Below are 19,154 nucleotides of genomic sequence, written 5' to 3'. Positions count from 1 at the left end.
ATTTCTTATTACTAAAATCACTGTGCGTGAAATGTATAATGAAATTCATCTTCAGTTACAAATAATTCACGTTTGAATTCTGATCCATATCATTTCTCTCTTTCCTATTTCCTAATCTGAGTCGTAATAGTTATAACAAAGCTTGAGGACTTCATTAAATTATTATGCTGCATAACAAAATCTTAAGAAGTAGAGTCATTTTTCTAATCTGACAAGACAGGAATTTTGTGCAAAACTATATTATGTCAGGTGTAATGTAGCTTTTCCTTCATTTTTCACTGACTCGCCATGGAATGTAATGGTACACTGAATCGAGATAAATGCTTTTTTAGCACTTTGTTACTCCTTTGTAAAGATGGAATTTTATATTCCATTCTGCATGCCTCTAATATGCTAAACTTTTCATCTTTTATATGCTCCTTTGTTCATAATGAAAAAGAGTCTTTTTTTATTTTAAGAGCTTATTTATCACTTATTTAATTAAATTTTAACTTCATATATATGTGACAAAATCAGAATGGTAAATATAAATTTCAAAATTGCATAATTTTTTCAATATAATTATACATTATCACTTAATGAGAAATAAGTAGATAGTAATATTTAATAAATCTATAACTACATGATGGATTCCAATTCATTTCTCTTAGGTTTAGAAAAACTTTTATTACTTTAACAAAACCTATTCAGCGTAACGCATATTAAATATGGAACAAGATGAAAAGAGCTATGAAAGCAAAGAAAAAAGAAAGCAATCAACTATCTGATTTCTTTCTTCAACTTTTTATTTCGGATCTGGCGATACTGAGAAGTTCAGCATTCATAATTAAATCCATGTTATGCTTGTAGAAGATACGATCGCATTTTAAAAATGGATCATTGACATTGCATGGCGTTAGGTAACTGGAGATGTGGTTTGGACCCCGAGAACTAGCTTGACTATTCACCGAGTTACTTCGGTAGATCAGAAATTGTTAAGAGATTTGAAATCTAGCCAGATTAGTTTTATTTATTTTGGAACAACAATACAAAGGATGAGTAGAAACAGTATTAAACTCTGTCTCTCTAGAGTAAAATAAATGCTAAATTACTAAAACGATAGAATTTAAAATGATAAATCATGATTTTTATGTTTATTCGAGTGGAATATCATGATTGCTGATTACACTTAAATTATTCAGTTTTTATCTTTTTTAAGGAGTTGATGTGATTCTAAATAAGGTTAAAAAAGTTTTTTTTTTCTGATCTGAAGAATAATTCAATTTGTATATGGATAAATGTTCTACGTACTTTATTCTCGCACTGAAAATTAAACAGTTTATTCATGTATAATTTTTTCATATATTTTGGTCATACGGCAGAATCTTGCCAAACTGTGAACGTGGGAGTGAATGTCATTTGCATTTTTTTAAGTAAGGCATGTTGAAACTGGCCAACAGGAAACGATATCTTTTGCATGATTCTGAAATAATTAAGAATATACCATATATACTTAGCCAATATGGAATGTATTTAATCTTGATTTATCTCCATTATAAAATGCACTAAAGTTCTTATGATCCATAAATGGTTTCAAATAATATTCATATTTAACTTGTTTCGCAAATATTATTACTTTTTTCTTATTGTTTCATCGTTCAAATTTCATGCTCTTCTTTGATTGCAATATTTTTGATCACTGAAATAAATTTAATATTTATTAAGTATTATAAATTATTTTAAATGTTTTTCTGCTATTTTGACTTTAAAAATTATTTGAAACGCTAGTTTATATGTTTAATTTTTTTTAAGAATTCTGACAAATTATGGTTATGAGTGCAGTATAGTTATAGTGTAATATATTGGTTTTACCAAAGTTATGAAAAATAGTATATTTGAATGATAATATACTGAATCATATTATTAGCTTGTTCACTTACAAAGAATTACGGATTATATACAACTGAAATATGACTCTTTAGGTGTCCGCAGAAAGTATCTGAGACTATTTACAAACCTGTCAATGCACTTCCTATTCACAATCAGAATGAAAGTTTTAACATTTTTATTTTTCATTAATGAACCTAATATCTAAGCATAAAATAACAAAAGAACACTCCATGACCAAAGACATTTTCCCATTGACACTCCTAAATCTTCAAAGGAGAGTGCCCACTTATCATAGTGAGATAGGATACATGTGATAATATGCAGTTAATAGCAATGGTTTTAAAACGCACTGCATAACACATTACAGGTTTAAATTTTATGAGCGCTTTAAAATATTATAACAGTATCTGAGAAGAAAATTATAGTCATTAAAAATGCTTGAATAATTTATTTTGCTAAATAAATATTCACTTTTACTACTTACCTGTGATATTTTAATACAAAATCATACCAAAGCACATGTATATTGACTTATTATTACACTATCTTTAATGATTTAAAACAATTCGAAAAGAAAGGCTTTTATATATTTTCTAAATTTTTAAGAGGCGTATATTTTAAGTACACAGTTCAGCGCCCCTAAACCGTAAACCATTCATCGCTTATAAATCATTCAATTCATCGCCGGCTCCAACTAATGCCGGTCGATCCCCATGTCATCCACACCATTAAGCTCCGTAGCCAAAGTTAAATGCCCATCCGTACCTGTCCGGGTTGCTTACGCTCTCGCCGCTTTCAATCGGAATCCAATCCATTCATTAAGGATTTAATGTCCATTCAACCGACCACGTAGGCGGGACAACGGCTATTCGTAATCGGACTCTTACGGTGAAATGTACGATATCCCACTCTTTCATGAATATCCGCGCATGTTTCCAAAGGTATTAGGTTCCCTGCACACATGAATGCTAAAGCAGGTGGTCGGGCGTCCTGATATAGAAATCTGATGTAGCAGAGTATCGATAGAGAGAAACCTCATTAAGAGAAACTGAACTTGTAATAATGATGTTTCGCAATCGATGTACAAAATCACATTGGAGGCGTCGAGGTAGAAGAGAGGGAACATTTCCTTTTAAATGGAAAAAGGTTTTGAGTTTTCCATTAAATAATAAACATTTCCTCGGACTTCATTCGTTTTAGGATTATTTGTCTATAACTCTTTGCTTTTTTATAATCTAAACAAGTGACATTTTCTGTTTAAGAAATGGGCTGTCTCGCCGATTCATTTAAGGATTCAGGGAATACAGGAAGCGCACGCGGATTCGTCAATATTCGCAGCAATTATAGAGTCTTTGAATGTTCTGTTGTTATCCTATAAACTTAAGAAGTGGTCATTAAAAGCCCCTGAGATGCTCTGGCACGACGGTAAAAGGATTAAAACATCTTGAGAACGATGCAAGTAGAATATTAAAAAAAATATTTGTAAATTTGGGTAGTTTATTAATAAAATCATTAAAAGATTTTAAAAAACTTACGAAAATGTAATATACGTGATATTGCCAAAAATATTATGCTGAAAAGTATTTTAGCTATGATATTAAAGATTAAATGCAGTTTTTTTATTTGGAAGCTAAAGTTCCGGCCCATTCTGAGCACTTATAATTTTTTTCGTCACATTTTAATCACGAATGCACATTTAATTTAGTAGCATTTAACCTAGCTGTTCCATTTGATCTCACATCCTCCCCCCCCCAAAGAAAAAACCCCTAAGATCTGCTGATCATTGGTCTTTCATTTGTTTCTGTTTTTAACTAAAAAAAAATTTACACAATTTTCACTCTTGTCAATTCTCTCCAAGTACAATTCAATTCAATACCTCGGTTTTATCTCAACGGCTCAAATATTTGAAAGGCATCCAACTTGCCGTTTTCCAATGAAACCACTGCCATCTCTCTCAATTACAAATTCAAGAGACATCGTATCAAGCGCTTCGTCGTGATTGTGTAATAAATTGAAGGGTAAGAGACGATATGTGAAAATAGGAATGTCTTCATCTCAGATTATTTTCCGCATTCAACTCGCTCAATGGATAATTTGGGTTTTTCTTTATTATTATTATTGTTCTTGTTACTCAGATACTTCGCAGATTCTTATTTTCAGCCTGATAATATTCGAATCTGGTGAGCATAGAAGAAATGAACATATAAATTAAAATATAAAAAAATGATAAAATATAGATAATATAAGAAAAGTATTTAAATTGCTTTAAGAGGTAATTTTTCATCATTTTTAATTAAATGCTCAATCAAATTCCCGAAAACTGATGTATCGTACCCGGTAAGTACGTGCATTTTCCTATATTTGTCGAATTCATTTTTTCGCCAACTTTTGAAACATTTAAGGATTTAGGTTATGGAATTCCGAATGCTTTTTCACAAATACCATAAATAATATATTAAATTTATTATTTATTCTGTGGATTGTAACAATTCTGCAACTCTATTTTTATAATATTTTTAATATTTCATAAAAATAATGAAAACATATACACAGATAACGAACACTGTAATAAATCAGATTATTTAAGAAATATATTTGTTCAGAATTTACATTATTATTCAATTTTATTTAATATATTTAAATTTATAATTACTGTTAAATAACATATCAGTTTATAATTATTATAATTGGCAACTTATAATTAAGTTTAATATGTAGGTTTTGTTTGGAATTCAATTCAGCTTAGACATGATTCTAGGCTTATTGATGTTTTTCAGTTTTATAATTGGGGGCTTTTTTTCCTCTAATTTTCTTATAAATTAGGATCTTATTGTGGTTAAATTTATCTTTGGTTTATTTGATTTTGATACTAATTTTTCAAATAGTTTTTTTTTACTTTATATGTCATTTCGTTTCTTTGAATTTTTTAATGATTGAATTTACTCTTTATACTTAATTTTGTCTTCCAAAACAGCTCACTTTCTGGAGATTTTTGGGTCTCGACATGCAATTCTTGGACAAAAGTCAAATCTCTTATAAAAAAAATCTCTGATGTAAAATCTTGTTTTAAGGTGATCCTTGATAAAGTCTTCAGACTGGATTCCTCATTTCTTCCTTAGTTTTTTTATTATTATTATTATTATTTTATTCGTTTTAATTCATAATAAACTTAAGGCTTATGCATTATCTCTGTTGGTGTTGTTGTTTCTAATAGCACTTGTCATAGACAAGCCCACTACTTAAGAAGTTACTTGTGGTTTTAAGCCAAGGGTACGTCTCTTGTTTTTTCAGTAGCGCAGTCTAAGGCCAAGAGTACAACTTAGTTACACACACGTCCCAGCCCTTTTTAGGGGCGGACTTCATTCATGCATTTCATTCACTCATCCACAGATCGTAATTTAGACTTAAATCAGAGAACGATGACCCCTGATCCAGTACCCCCAGTGGTATTACTCTTTTACTCTCGGCATAGAGGACTTTGTGACCGCGACAGATTTATACGCTCGGGGACTAAATATTTACAAGCTGCGGTAAAAAAAAAAAAAAAAAAAAAAAAAAAACTCGGACAAAATCATTACATCATAGAATTGAAGTTAATTAATTTCTTTTACATTTTTGTTCATTTCTTTTCGTCTGCCACTTCAATTGCAATATATTTTATAATATATCTTTTAGTTTATGTATTTTTTTTTTTTTTTTTTTTTTTTTTTTTTTACAACTGCAAGCAAAAGATATGTTTAAGCAAGGAAAACGAGATGTATGAAGTCGTTCGTTTGCTTAATGTGTCTCTGCTTCTCATTGAAGAAAACAAATTCAGCTTCTCACTGAAGAAAACAAACTTGTACGGCTCCAAAGACGCCGAAAACTTTTGAAACGGGCTGCAAGTCAGCGCTGAGAGAGATTCCTTTTCACTAATGTGAAGCTCTTTACCGTCCAAATGCTCATAACTCCTAGAATTAAAAGTTCTGGTCTGTAGATGCACCAAGCACTTCAGCAATTGTTGAACATCGCAAAAATCCAAAGTCGATGATGGTCTGGGGCGGAATTTGCGCAAGAAGCAAAACACCTTTGGCTTTTGTGGATGATGCGTTAAAATAAAACAAAAAGAGTACCGGCGGGACATTTTAGTAGCTGTTGTATTTTCGCAGGCCAAAATGCACTTCGATAATGTAAAGTGGTCGTTTCAACAAGACTCCGCAGCAGCTTACAAGGCTAAAAGGACAGAAGAGGGATGCAAGGCGCATTTTCCGGAAGTGATATCATCTGGAGAGTGGGCTCAATACTCGCCGAATCTCAATCCCATGTTTACAATGTATGATTCATTTTGAGTCTAGGGCTCGCACTAAACAACATAAAAGTTTGGATTCTCTACGCAATGGCTTCGGCGGGAATGGAACAGATTAAAGATAAAAGATTTGCTGCTCATTGTTGAAAATTTTAATACGTGTTTGAATCTCTGCATCACTGAAAAAGACGCACACTTTGAAACAAATTAAAATTTATTTATTTGTAAAAGTCTACGCTCAATGTTATTTGTTATACTTTGTTAATTTATTTATTTAATTTAATAAATTTATATTAAAAATCGTTTGTCTGGGTTTTTCTGCCGCACCCTGTAAACAAAATTTTTTTAATTTTGTTTCTGAATTTCAGTGTTTCTATATATTACTCATGTTAATTCCCTATTCGATATTCAAACTTTTATAACAGTTCCTAACGTAACAGCTAGTTAATTAAAACCGGTCATGAAATAAAAATTTTTTAATGCTTAAAAATAAATATATAAAATCTAAAAAAAAATTATGTTCAGAAAATTTTCTTTCATAGAAAAAAATCGTAGCTTACAAACATAAGAAGATTAAGTTTTATGGAGGAAGGCATCCGGAAGTTAAGGACTTTGAATTCATGCACTGCGTGATCCGTCCCACAAAACGGTTTCATCAAATTATTCTACTAATTCATTTGTGATATAAAACCGCATTCTTTATCACTAAGCATTTTAAGATATTCTTGTATAATTCTAAGAACATCTTCATTGTGATACTAATTCTCAGTGTAAATAAAGAATTTCAAGCATTTTAAAGTAAAAGACCTAATATTCTAATAACTAAGAGTTCTGGATATTGACAAAAATGAAGTATAAAAAATTCCTTAAATTAATTTACTCTGAAGTCAAATTCTTCACTGAAAAAATATTTAGATCAAATAATTTTCTCTATTGTGAAATAAAATGCTATCATAGAATTTCATTACTAATTAAACTTATTTTTTCAAACATTTTCCGATTCCAAATTAAAAATTCAATTTTTACATTTGAAAGAAGAATAGTCATGCATAGTAGAAACATTTTACATTTCTCGTTATTATTTCTTTTAGAAATAGAAAAAAAAATTAATAGTCAACAAGAGCGATAAAAGAAATGTTGACAAAAATGATGAGAGCAAACCTCCTCTCCACCTAATTAAAAGGATGAAAACAATTTTTCAGTCGTTTAGTCATTGACATCAGAGTTTTGAAACTTTGTACAAACACGACTTCAAAGATAAACGAATGCTGTGTGGAGCAAAGCATGACTTTACGTAGAAGCTATTCAAAGAAGATAATTATATGAGAGAAAAACAAATTTATAACATAGAAGAATCTTGGGGAAAAAGAATTTTTTAAAAATGTTCGAAGCTTTGATCTAAAAAAGTTTAAAAAAAGCAGCAAAACAAGAAAAGAATCTTTTACTAGAAATGCAGTCTTTCATCCTCACTTTAATAAATAAAAACTATGAGTTTTAATATTTTAAAAAATTGCCTTTAAGACTTAATACTTTGTAAGCATTTATATTTCCAATAAATAATTTTTAAAGTATTTTTTGATAAAGCTTTTTTTTGTCATTATTCCTCCCATTTCCTGTATACACATATGTTAAATCTTTTATCATATGTTTCTTAAGTAATTTTTTTTAAAATAACCGATAAAACAATCATATGTCGAGCTGTTTTAATCTAAGTGGTATGATTTTTATTTAGGGTAACATTATAATACTAATAGACAGACACATTATCTGTAAATTGTGTCATGCGAGATGCCTGGTAAAAAAGTCATTCGACATAAAAACAACGTTCTACAGGAAAGGATAGTTAAACATAAAAATAATGCATTAGACATGCAGGTACTTATAGGCAATACTTATTCGTTACAAAAATGTTACAAACATTTAATTGTACTTTGTATTTCTAACCATTCAAAATTTCCATAATCCACATATTATGTCACAACTTTTTTTTCATGCTGCAATAAAATAAAAAATTAAATTTTCAGTGGAATGAAACAATATTTTCATAGATTTATTTACTTTATTTAAAATCATACATAGGGTGGCTATATTCAAGAAAATTTTTGATATGAATTTTATTGTTACTATCTGATGAAGAATAAATTTTATATATAAAATGAAAATTGGCGAATAAAACCTAAAACATTATAATTTAAAGCACTTTAACATAGAGATTTCAGGTTTAAAACTTTATTGAATTAATATGTAAGAGGATTTTTTTTATTATAAATTACAATTTGTAACTCCCCATAAACTGTTATCCCGAAAATGAGTGATTTGATAACTTTTATTTTAAAATTTCTAATATTAATTTTGATTATATATATCTATTTCCAGAAAAGATAATTTTTAAGAAATACTTATGTATTCCTCTAATTCAGCTGTACAAGACACACGAAAACTCTCTCTGGGATGAATCTCGTTGGTTTGAACCGAAATCTATTAATGAGGATGTCCATTGAGCTGGCAATTCTTTTTCAGATTCCCAAACTACACTATAAAGAAGACATTTCATATTAAGAAGGATTTATTGTAAATCTCATGCAAGGAGGACAGGTTTCTTCTTTGCGAATATGAAATCATATATATAAATCGCATTACTGCATTTTCTACATTCTTCTCAACAGTAGCTTTTAGCATATAAGGAGAAATGTTACGCACATATCGATGTATCGCATCTTTCAATTCTGCCAAATTGTTGAGATTATCAACATAAACAGTACTTTTGTGTTAACTCCATAGGCAAAAGTCATAATAGTTAAGGTCTGGTGACCAGGGTGGTCAAGAAGTTGTCGAACTGTAGTCACACTGCACTTAACAGGCCCTGCTGTCGACTATTTTTCAAAGACAAATGGTTCAATTAGGAAAGTTTATCATATCACACCATCTTTGGGAGAATGCGATGGAACTGGGTAGTTGACATAGAGATTTGTTTGGATAAAATCTTGCAATTATGGGTGTTGACATTTAGGTAAAAATTAGCTTTATCTGTCCACAAAATGTTCCCTGGCCAATGTTCGTTTATTTTCATCCGTACAAGAAATCGTTTCACAGGATCGTTACGTTGCAGTTCTTGAACATGTTTGATTTTGTAGGGGTAGAACTGCGGTACTTTACGGACAATTTTGTACACCGTACTCGATGGTACGTCCATTCGACGTTCGACAGCACGTACGATACACGTACCGTGTGTGCTTTCCATTGTTGCTTCCACCACTTCTAATGAAACAGCCTCCTCGGTTTCCACAGAAGCAGGTCTTCTTCTCTGCCCAGGTGATTTTTTCAAACCCTTTAGTTTCATTGACCCTCAGCGTATTCTTCTGACTGAACGATACCTTTTTAAGGCAGGTCGTTCATTGCTATCGCATTCATAATAGCATTTAACGAGAATCTTTCATGGTTAGAGACACTGAGAATTCTGACAAGTAGGTTCATTTTTGTCTAAAAAAATAAAATGATGTGAAAAGCGCAACTGCATAAATCATTTGCTTCTTTCTGCATTAAGCCATTCACAATGTATTGCTATTTTGCCTAACTCCACAAACAATTTCATTTCAGAAACTGTTAAACACATTTTAAACCGATGTCTTCATGTCTTATTTTGTTTAAAAATATTGCATACAGCGTCATTTCGTCCCTTTGGAGGTGGAAAAGTAGTTCCCATGACCTCCTTTAAACTCTTACCAAGTTTGATGACATTTGGTCCAGTGGTTTTCCTTTTATGAACATTTCAAAGTGGAACTTTAATTATAACCACCCTTCATATATGTAAACATTTATAAATAACTTTATCATTTTGATGATTTTATGATAAACTTATCGCCTGAGACTAACGACGAGCAGTGGGTCACTCTGTCATTTCCTTGAGATTTGTATCTTTACCGAATGCAGAAATATATTTGTTGTCTCATCCGAATGAAAATAAAATTGATAAAGAAATTCCATTAAACTTATGATTAAGAATATCCTCGTACTTTTCTGCCAGGGAGAAATATGAGAGAATTCAAATAATGAATGAATTTCAAAAGAGAAGTGATCTTAAGATGTGAATGAACGGAAAGGTAATTCACTTTATTACCTCATATTGTTCACAGTTTTATTAATCGTAAATGTCTTGAAATTTCATTTACAACATTCCTAGGATTTTTTGGGCGGAGATTCAGTTCAGAAAAATCCAGAATTTCTAAATGTTATCGTAATTTTAGATGATTGCTATACTTTTATAGAAACTTTATTTTTCACATTCATAAAAGAAATAGATGCACATAAACACTATGATATAAAAATATTTATTTTTATTACCTGTATGTAATATTGAAAATACTTGATAAAAAAAGAAAAAAAATTGAAGTTTGTATTTTAGGTAGTTTATAGTTTTTATCACGCTGTTTTGGCGAAACCAAAATCTAATAAGCTATTGCAGCACTACCATATTCAAAGCTATCATTTATTTAAAGGTGGTACTGCGTAGTTAATAATTTAAAATTAAGCATAATTAATTACAGACTTTATGAAATTCAAAGAATTGTGTCACTGTCTTGAATAGTATTTTTTATCTTGAAAATTATTAGATACATTTCTATATTTGTTGTTTAAAATATAAAACTCGAACTGCCCATATGAACTGATAAGATAATAAACGATTTCAATTAGATTACATATTTCACATCACCTTAGATCATATTCAATACGCATGTGATTAAAAAAATGTGTGTAATACTAGCATAGATATAAAATATTGGAAATTTCAATGTAAGATATGAATTAAAAGAAAACATCATTTTTTTTCTATGAAAAGGAATAGAAGAATGTTTAACAATTACTGCTTAAGGATTTATATTTTTCAATTCCGGAGAAGTCTGCGAAAGGAATAAATATAATCTTTTTCGTTACCCTTCTACAATTGCTTTTTCCCCAAAACTTCTTAATCCAAAACTTTTTCATGATTGCTATAAAAAAAGGCACAGAGCTGAAGAAGATGTCTGTTTCCAGGAGCGGGTTTTATTCTAAAAGGGTCTAAGTGCTTTCACACTTTCTCTCATTATCTATTATCGTTGATTTTTGAGATTTCAACCAAAAAAGCTTTTATTCGTTAGCTTTCTTTCAACTGTCAACGCATCCACAGGAAGATAAGAACTTTCAAAGTAACTTATGCAATGGCAGGTCTGAATTCTCTCGCAGAGAAAAGTTCTGCCTAAAACTTTGATTTCGTGTGTGCTTTTTTAAGATTTATTATTTCTTTGCTTTTAATTTGAAAACAAAAAGGAAAAAAAAAGAACAAAAAATATAAAAAAAATATTATTTATTGGTTGATTTCTTAACTGCTCCGGGTGAGGATGAGAAATGCCATCGTTTCTGTTTATAGTTTAATAATTCATGCATTAAAAAATTAGTTACAAACAAGCACCAGTCTTAGAATAATTTTTATAGTATAAAGATCAAAATTGTTATTTTCAAAATTTACGATTCATTAATGATCCTTTTCATAAGAAAATTTCTTAGCTGCCTTAAGGATATTAAATTCATGATCTTTTTCAATGTTTCATTTATACTAATCCTTTCTAGCTGTTGCTTATTTCATTGATGGATTAAATGACGATTTTACTTACCTTTTTGTAATTCATAAATGTCTTAAATTTAAACCCCAAATAAATTCAATAATCACGTTTTCTTCGCCTTAAGAAAGTATTTGATATCATCTCTACTATTTCGTCAAAAAACACTGTTAATAATCTGAGTCATGAACATTTAATATAAGAAACAATAAATGGAAAGGTTATATTCATTGTTTTTTCTTATAATATTAAATTCCATTTATCTGCAGAGTAAATTTTTAAAGAACAGCAGCCATAAAAAAGTATCCGAACATTCTTCATTCCTCACAACTTATTAATCCTAATAAAATATGCCTTTTCAGTTAATAGGATGTCCTCCTAAAATACTTGTGTAAGAAACCTCCTTTATATTTATTTTCATATCACCATCAATTTTTACATTTGAACTCTTCTTTGTTTCTTCTTCCAACAATTATGCGTAAGTAAAGAACATTCGGATTATAAAATGTTATGCTGTTCAACCCAAAAAAAAAAAAAAAAATCAAGGATTGTTATAACATATGCAAATGTAGAAAATTTGTTATTCTTCTTGTGCCTCCCTTCACCTTTCGCATTTAATAATTTCGAAAATTAATAGATCCAGTAAAGAAACTTTTTCAGAGGAGGAATGTCAATCCTATTTGCACGCTTTGGAAAAATATTATCGTTTGCAGTCTAATTTAATCACATTGGCTTTCTGAATAAATTCACCGCGTCTTTTTCAAAATGATTTGAGAAATAAAATATTATGCTGATATCTATTTATGCACTTATTGTTATTTAGAAAAATATATTTCATTCTCTGTTTCATTTTTGCAATGTTTCTCTCTCAAGCTGTTAAAGTATATTAGATTGTGACGACTCCGCAAGTGAGTGCAAACGGTTGAGCACGAAAACTTCAAGATTTATTTTCGAAATGGCCAAATAAATATGGCTGAAATTAATTCAAAGGTATTTCATTCTTTTTTTTGGGGGGGGGGGCTGAACTCAAAAGGCCTACATTTTTATACTTAATAATATTTAGATAAAAAATGCCATAGCAAATGAAAATTATAATATATTACGTTAAATTTGAAACAAAACTTACAGTTTCGATTTGTATTATGTAGCAAGCTAATATAATTTAAGAATTATTGTCATCTATCAATATTTTATTTTACTAGCTTACTAAATTACTAATTTACTTTACTAAATTCCAATTTCTCGTAATTCAATATTCGTTTTTATATATAAATGAAAATATTTAATATAAAATTTGAAAGTACATTCCAATTTGGATACTATAATATGAAATAAAAATTGATAATTTCTTGCGATAATGGAATTTTCATAAACAAATTGTACACAAACTTCCCGACACTATTTTTCTATGATGACAGAAATTTCAGATTTCATTCAATTTTAATTCACTCAAGAATAAAGATAGCGTTTTTGATAGACCGAGATCCTTCTAGATATTTTATCTACTACTAGCCGCCTTTCGCGACCAGCCGATTGTAATGTTCGTTAAAATGTTAATAATTAAATATTTTATGCAATTCCTACTTTAATAGCTCCTTCATCAAAATATTTTAAAACTTCATATTTTGATAGTCGTATAATTCACTCTAATATTATAAAGGCCTTCAGTCATAACGTAATATGTATTTCTCTATTTTTCTATTAGCTCTCGTAGAATTTGTGCCTTAAATTAAAGTGGAAAGGATTAATCTGCAATTAATATAATAATATTTTTTACTGAAACAAAGCATTTTTTTATAATGATTACTAAAAACAGGGTCACTGAGTGTATAAACTTTATGGGCATTAAAGAATATCTTTCTAAATTTATGTATTATCTCAAGAATTTGTCAACAAAATTTTCTCAGATTCATCATGAGCAGATCGATTAATGAACAATGTTTAGTTTTAAATGCATCAAACACTAATAAAATAAAACGAATCGTTTAAAATAATCGATTAAAAACAGGTAAAAAAAAACTACTTAAAAAACGATATACTTAAAACTATAAGCATATATAAAAATATATAACTAACATAAATGCAATTTAATTACAAAAGCACAACTAACCTAAAAATAATTTAAATCAAGTCCGCATCTGTTGATAATAATTGAGAGCAATCAGTACACAATGCGCACGCGTGAATTTTCATCGCCAGTTACGGTAACGCAAATGCGTGAATTTTTCTACGCCAGTTGGGGTAACGCTATGCACATTAGAAATTTTTAATTTCGTTCATACCGTTTTATTTTAATTCAAAAGTACTTGAGAATGAATGAAGAAAAACAAAGTACTTCAGAATGAAGAAAATAAACAGAATCGTTTGAAATAATCGGCTGAAAAATCTTAAGCCTAGCCTTATTAGCGTGGGGAAACAAAACCTAAAGCCTAACTCATCTGACGGTGGGGAAAATGAAAAGATTTTTTTTGGTGAGAAAGTTAGTTTTTAATTAATAATTAAAATTCTAATAAAAATTAAAAAAAAGGGACCTCAGGTGCGCATCCCCGACCTCCAAGGTATACATGTACCAAATTTCGTAGCTGTAGGTCAAACGGTCTGGTCTGTAGAGCGCCAGCACACGCACACACACACATTGAACTTTATATAAGTATAGATTATAAGCATTTAAAAGAAAAAAAGATGAATTCCTGAATGCGTTTAACATTTATCACTTCAAGTGATTAAGTGCAAATAGCAAAACCTTGTCATCAATTCGCAAAATTAAAAAAAAAAAAAAAAATCCAGCCCAAAACATTGAAGCCTTAAGATGCTGAAAGAATGACTTCTTTTTCTTATTTATCCGGTTTCGGAACCGGAGGGCTTCAGGAACCGAAGGGCCGAAGAACTGTCTTGGAAGCTGGGCTGGTGCACGCTAAATCCATCGGGGTCAAACATCCTTTAGCTGGTGTTGTGTGGAAGTTTGGAGAGGAAGGAGTGGTTGCTCACTCAAGTGGCGTCCTCGTCCTCTGACCGGTGATCAAAATCACTCCGTACAAAGGTCCGTCCTCAAATAAACCCTAGTGTTGCTTTGAAACGGGACATTAATATAATTAAATTAAATTAAATCAAGCTTACTTATGCGTGGCTTGATTCTATTAATCTGCTCGCATTATTTTCGGATGTAGAAATAAATTTTGCAAATATCTTAAAGCAGTAACACGGCATAGCTCAAATGTCTTCTTCTTTTTCGAATAAAACATTTTCATATTATTCATCAGGCAATATATAAGTAATATTCAAGTTTCAACATTTTATCCTCTTAAAATGTTAGTTATCCCAAGACACCATTATCAATAATGACAAATTCAATACTCAAAAATGCAATTCACATTTTTTCATAGAATGAAACCATTCTTTATGTGCTATTTTTCAATATCTATGCAACAATATAACAAATTCTTCAATCTGTTTTGAAAAATCCCTATAAGGATTCAAAACATGAAACCTAAACATTTGCGGCGTTCTGTTTTTAACGAATTTTCTTATTTCGAAGTGACATTTCGAAGTGACAAATATATTAAGATTTTATGTGAACATTATATGACATTAAAAAGCTAAGTAAAAAAGTAAAGAAATTGTTTTAAATGTGTATATATATATATATATATATATATATATATATATATATAGTGTGTGTGTGTGTGTGTGTGTGTGTGTGTGTGTGTGTGTGTATAAATTACATAGTTATATTTGGTTAATATTACCGTGAAACAATGAATTTAAAAAGCTTTAAAAAGCTTTTTAAAATCATTGTTTCACGGTAATATCAATCAAATATAACTATAAAGACTTACATCATCTTTCTCCTTAATCGAATAATCTGACGCGCTTCGTTTTCTACAGAATTCTATTAAATTTTCAGAATTTTTATTGGGTCCATATTTTTGACATTCTTTATCCAAAACAAGACCATTTATTGTTAATGAGTTGCTAAAAATAGTATTGGTCTCAACGAAGGGTGGCAAACTCCTTGCATCAACCATGCCGAAACTCCGCTAAATTCCCATCTATAGTCTTTGCATTCTCAAAAGGGCAGCACGCATTCAATCGGAATTCATTCATTGCGCATTTTAGGGTTTTCCCGACCCGCCGCGTACGCTACGCACCAGCTGTTAATAATTAAACGGAAGGGCCGATCTTAATGTGAGATCTCGAACTCTGACATGTTACCGAATATCCCACTCTGCCATAGTTTATCATCTAAGTATATGTGAGAAATGAAGGTGGGTGGCAACTCTTGAATTTCGCGGTAAGCAATTCACTTAGCAATACTAAAGAAAGTTTTAGTTACTCTAGTAAATCAAATGAAATATCTAGAACTGTTTAAGAAGATGTTTTTGATTTCTAAAATAGGTGTTAATCACTCCTTAGAAATGCGTGCAGTAGCGGAAAAAAAAAAAAAGAATCGCTCCACTTTATTCTGCAACCGATCATCGCGGATTGAAACGAAATTTACCGCGATTGCACACCAAAAGTTCGTGTGCTTAAGATGCTCGCAGGAGGAAATATATTTAAAATGGTACAAACTTCAAAATTTCCCTGTGACGACACTCTATTTTGAAGTGATGAATAGATTCCTCATGGAAAAAAAATGACCCAGAGTACAAACTCTGGTTAATATTCACCGTTACTTAATTAATATAGTGGTTAATACTCAGTGGTGATTCAAAAAATTCTTCAATGCACCAATAAACAATTTTGTAAGTTGCATTCATTTCTAAAACAACTTGAATATTAGAGATTACTGGCAATATTCGGTATAATAGATAATATAATAATTCATTTTTTTTATTAATAATTTTGCGATTCTCTTTTATTGAATGGAAAGGCAATTTTTAATTCGGAACTTAGCTAATAGAAATGTCACTATCATCTAGTTGAAATTCATTAAAGTTATTTAAATTGCTATAATTAAATGGGTATGACAATTCTTTCTTTACTATTCCTTTATATTCAGTCATTTCGGATTAATTTAGTTGTGATTCATTGTGAAAAATGGAGAAGAAAAAATATATACTTTTACTTTTATAGAAATAATTTATAAAACTTTAAAAAAATTAGAAATCTTTGCTTTCCTACCTAAACGTGCATATAATGATGCCTTTAGTTTTTAGTTTGTGTAATTATTTTTTTTAAATAATCAATATACTATATAAACAGGTTGACCGTATGAGCTACACAAAAGATGCCGGCATAAATAATCTAGGTCACAAAACTTGAAATTTACGAACGATTTTCCAATTACACCCTTATGAAATCCTTAAGGAGCCAACAGTTCTGTTCGTAATGGATAGCTCTAATTTCAAGCAGTAGGTGTGCGGTTTGGCTGATAAATGTTCTACAATGTTGCGAATTTAAATAATGAAATTCTCAACAATTGAAACTTATTAATATATGCCCCATCGTAATCCTTGAAACAATAATGAAAGATGAGGTGGCCCTCACCGTGAAATATTTCTTGAATTTTTGATTAGATAATAATTAGAGAGCCAATAAATGCTCATAAATAAAGATCATAAATGCTTAAATCCTTCATTTCACCTTGCCCTAGAGTATTCTAAACGCTAGAACTGCCTGCCGAGCAACATGCGTTAATGTACAATAATATATAATTACACAAAACGGTGCATTGGATTCAAATACAACTTCGCTAAACATAGAGTGTGGTCGAATTCTGAAATTCAATTATAAATAAATGTTACACGTTAATTCGATACATTATCAAGATTTAATTGAAATTGGAGACCGTTTCTGTGACTAATGGGATGCCTGCCTCTCTGTCTCTAGAAGCATTTTAAAAGCTGCTCGCTGATTGCAATGAAGGCAGACGAGTTTGACTGTGACTGAAATATAATTCAGCCGTATAATTTCAAAATACTTAATGATTACTGAGCGACAGTTATTTTCCCAATCCCTCCCCGTAATAGGAAACTAGGTTATAAATCTGCTGACTTGATTGATCAATCTCAAAACTAAGTTCAACCATTAGTTTATGGTCTTTGCAATTTATTCACAAATAGCATTAAGTCCCTTTTACACTCTTACAGGATTCAGGAATCCAATCGTGATTAAAGCAAGAACCCTTTACTTAGGTAAAAAGGCTGAGAAGCGTCGGAATAAACGTTTCAGAAAGGCGTATTATTAATATTATTTCATTCTTATTCTAGAGTTTAATAGAAATAAATATTCAATGAAATATAGTTGATGGAATAACTCTACTTTTTTATTTCTGATAATAACTAGCTGAGAAATGTGTAGTGAAATCATTGGATAATATGTTCTTTGATTCGGTTATTTTTATAATACAACTATGGAGTGACTTAAGATGCAATACCACTTCTTTGATTATACGAAGCATTCAAAGTGTAGTAACAAATATTTTGTTTAAAATATTAAGAAATATTTATTCCTGATGAAAAATATTTTCTATCACAACCTGTCATCCGATTCTGAAATTCAGGAATAATCTACATCTTTCGATGTTCCTGAAAAGAGCAACGCAGGTTTGTATGGTAATGGTGATGCACATTATGATGCTACAATATTCTTGAATTTCATTGGCTTTCACTTCATACGAATTCCTTGCTCTTACGCTTTTCACTTCTTTTTTAAAGCAGGTAGAGTTGTTGTTTCACTGGTTTATTCATTCTTGCATGTGGTTCCTTATTGTCTCATATCTCTGAAGAATATTTTATTTACACTCCTCATTGCTTATTTCTTGCAGTTATTTTCGGGAATGAATGGCCTAAATAATATAGAACCATTTTATTACAATCGCATCTTTTATGATGAACCTTTGACAATAATACTTGATATTAAATGCCTTCACATTCTGTAGTTAATATAATGATCTTGATAACATTACGACTATTTAAAATCTTGTCTAAAGCTTTTACTTTGCAGGAAATTTTAATGGAAGCAATGGCCATATGATATATATATATATATATATATATATATATATATATATATATATATATATATATATATATATCATATGGCCATTGCTTCCATTAAAATTTCCTGCAAAGTTCTAGAAATATCTAGAACTGTTTAAGAAGATGTTTTTGATTTCTAAAATAGGTGTTAATCACTCCTTAGAAATGCGTGCAGTAGCGGAAAAAAAAAAAAAGAATCGCTCCACTTTATTCTGCAACCGATCATCGCGGATTGAAACGAAATTTACCGCGATTGCACACCAAAAGTTCGTGTGCTTAAGATGCTCGCAGGAGGAAATATATTTAAAATGGTACAAACTTCAAAATTTCCCTGTGACGACACTCTATTTTGAAGTGATGAATAGATTCCTCATGGAAAAAAAATGACCCAGAGTACAAACTCTGGTTAATATTCACCGTTACTTA

The sequence above is a fragment of the Argiope bruennichi genome, chromosome 1 (assembly GCF_947563725.1).
Source record: "Argiope bruennichi chromosome 1, qqArgBrue1.1, whole genome shotgun sequence".
NCBI classification, from domain to species: Eukaryota; Metazoa; Arthropoda; class Arachnida; order Araneae; family Araneidae; genus Argiope; species Argiope bruennichi.
Note: the sequence above shows the minus strand (reverse complement) of the source record.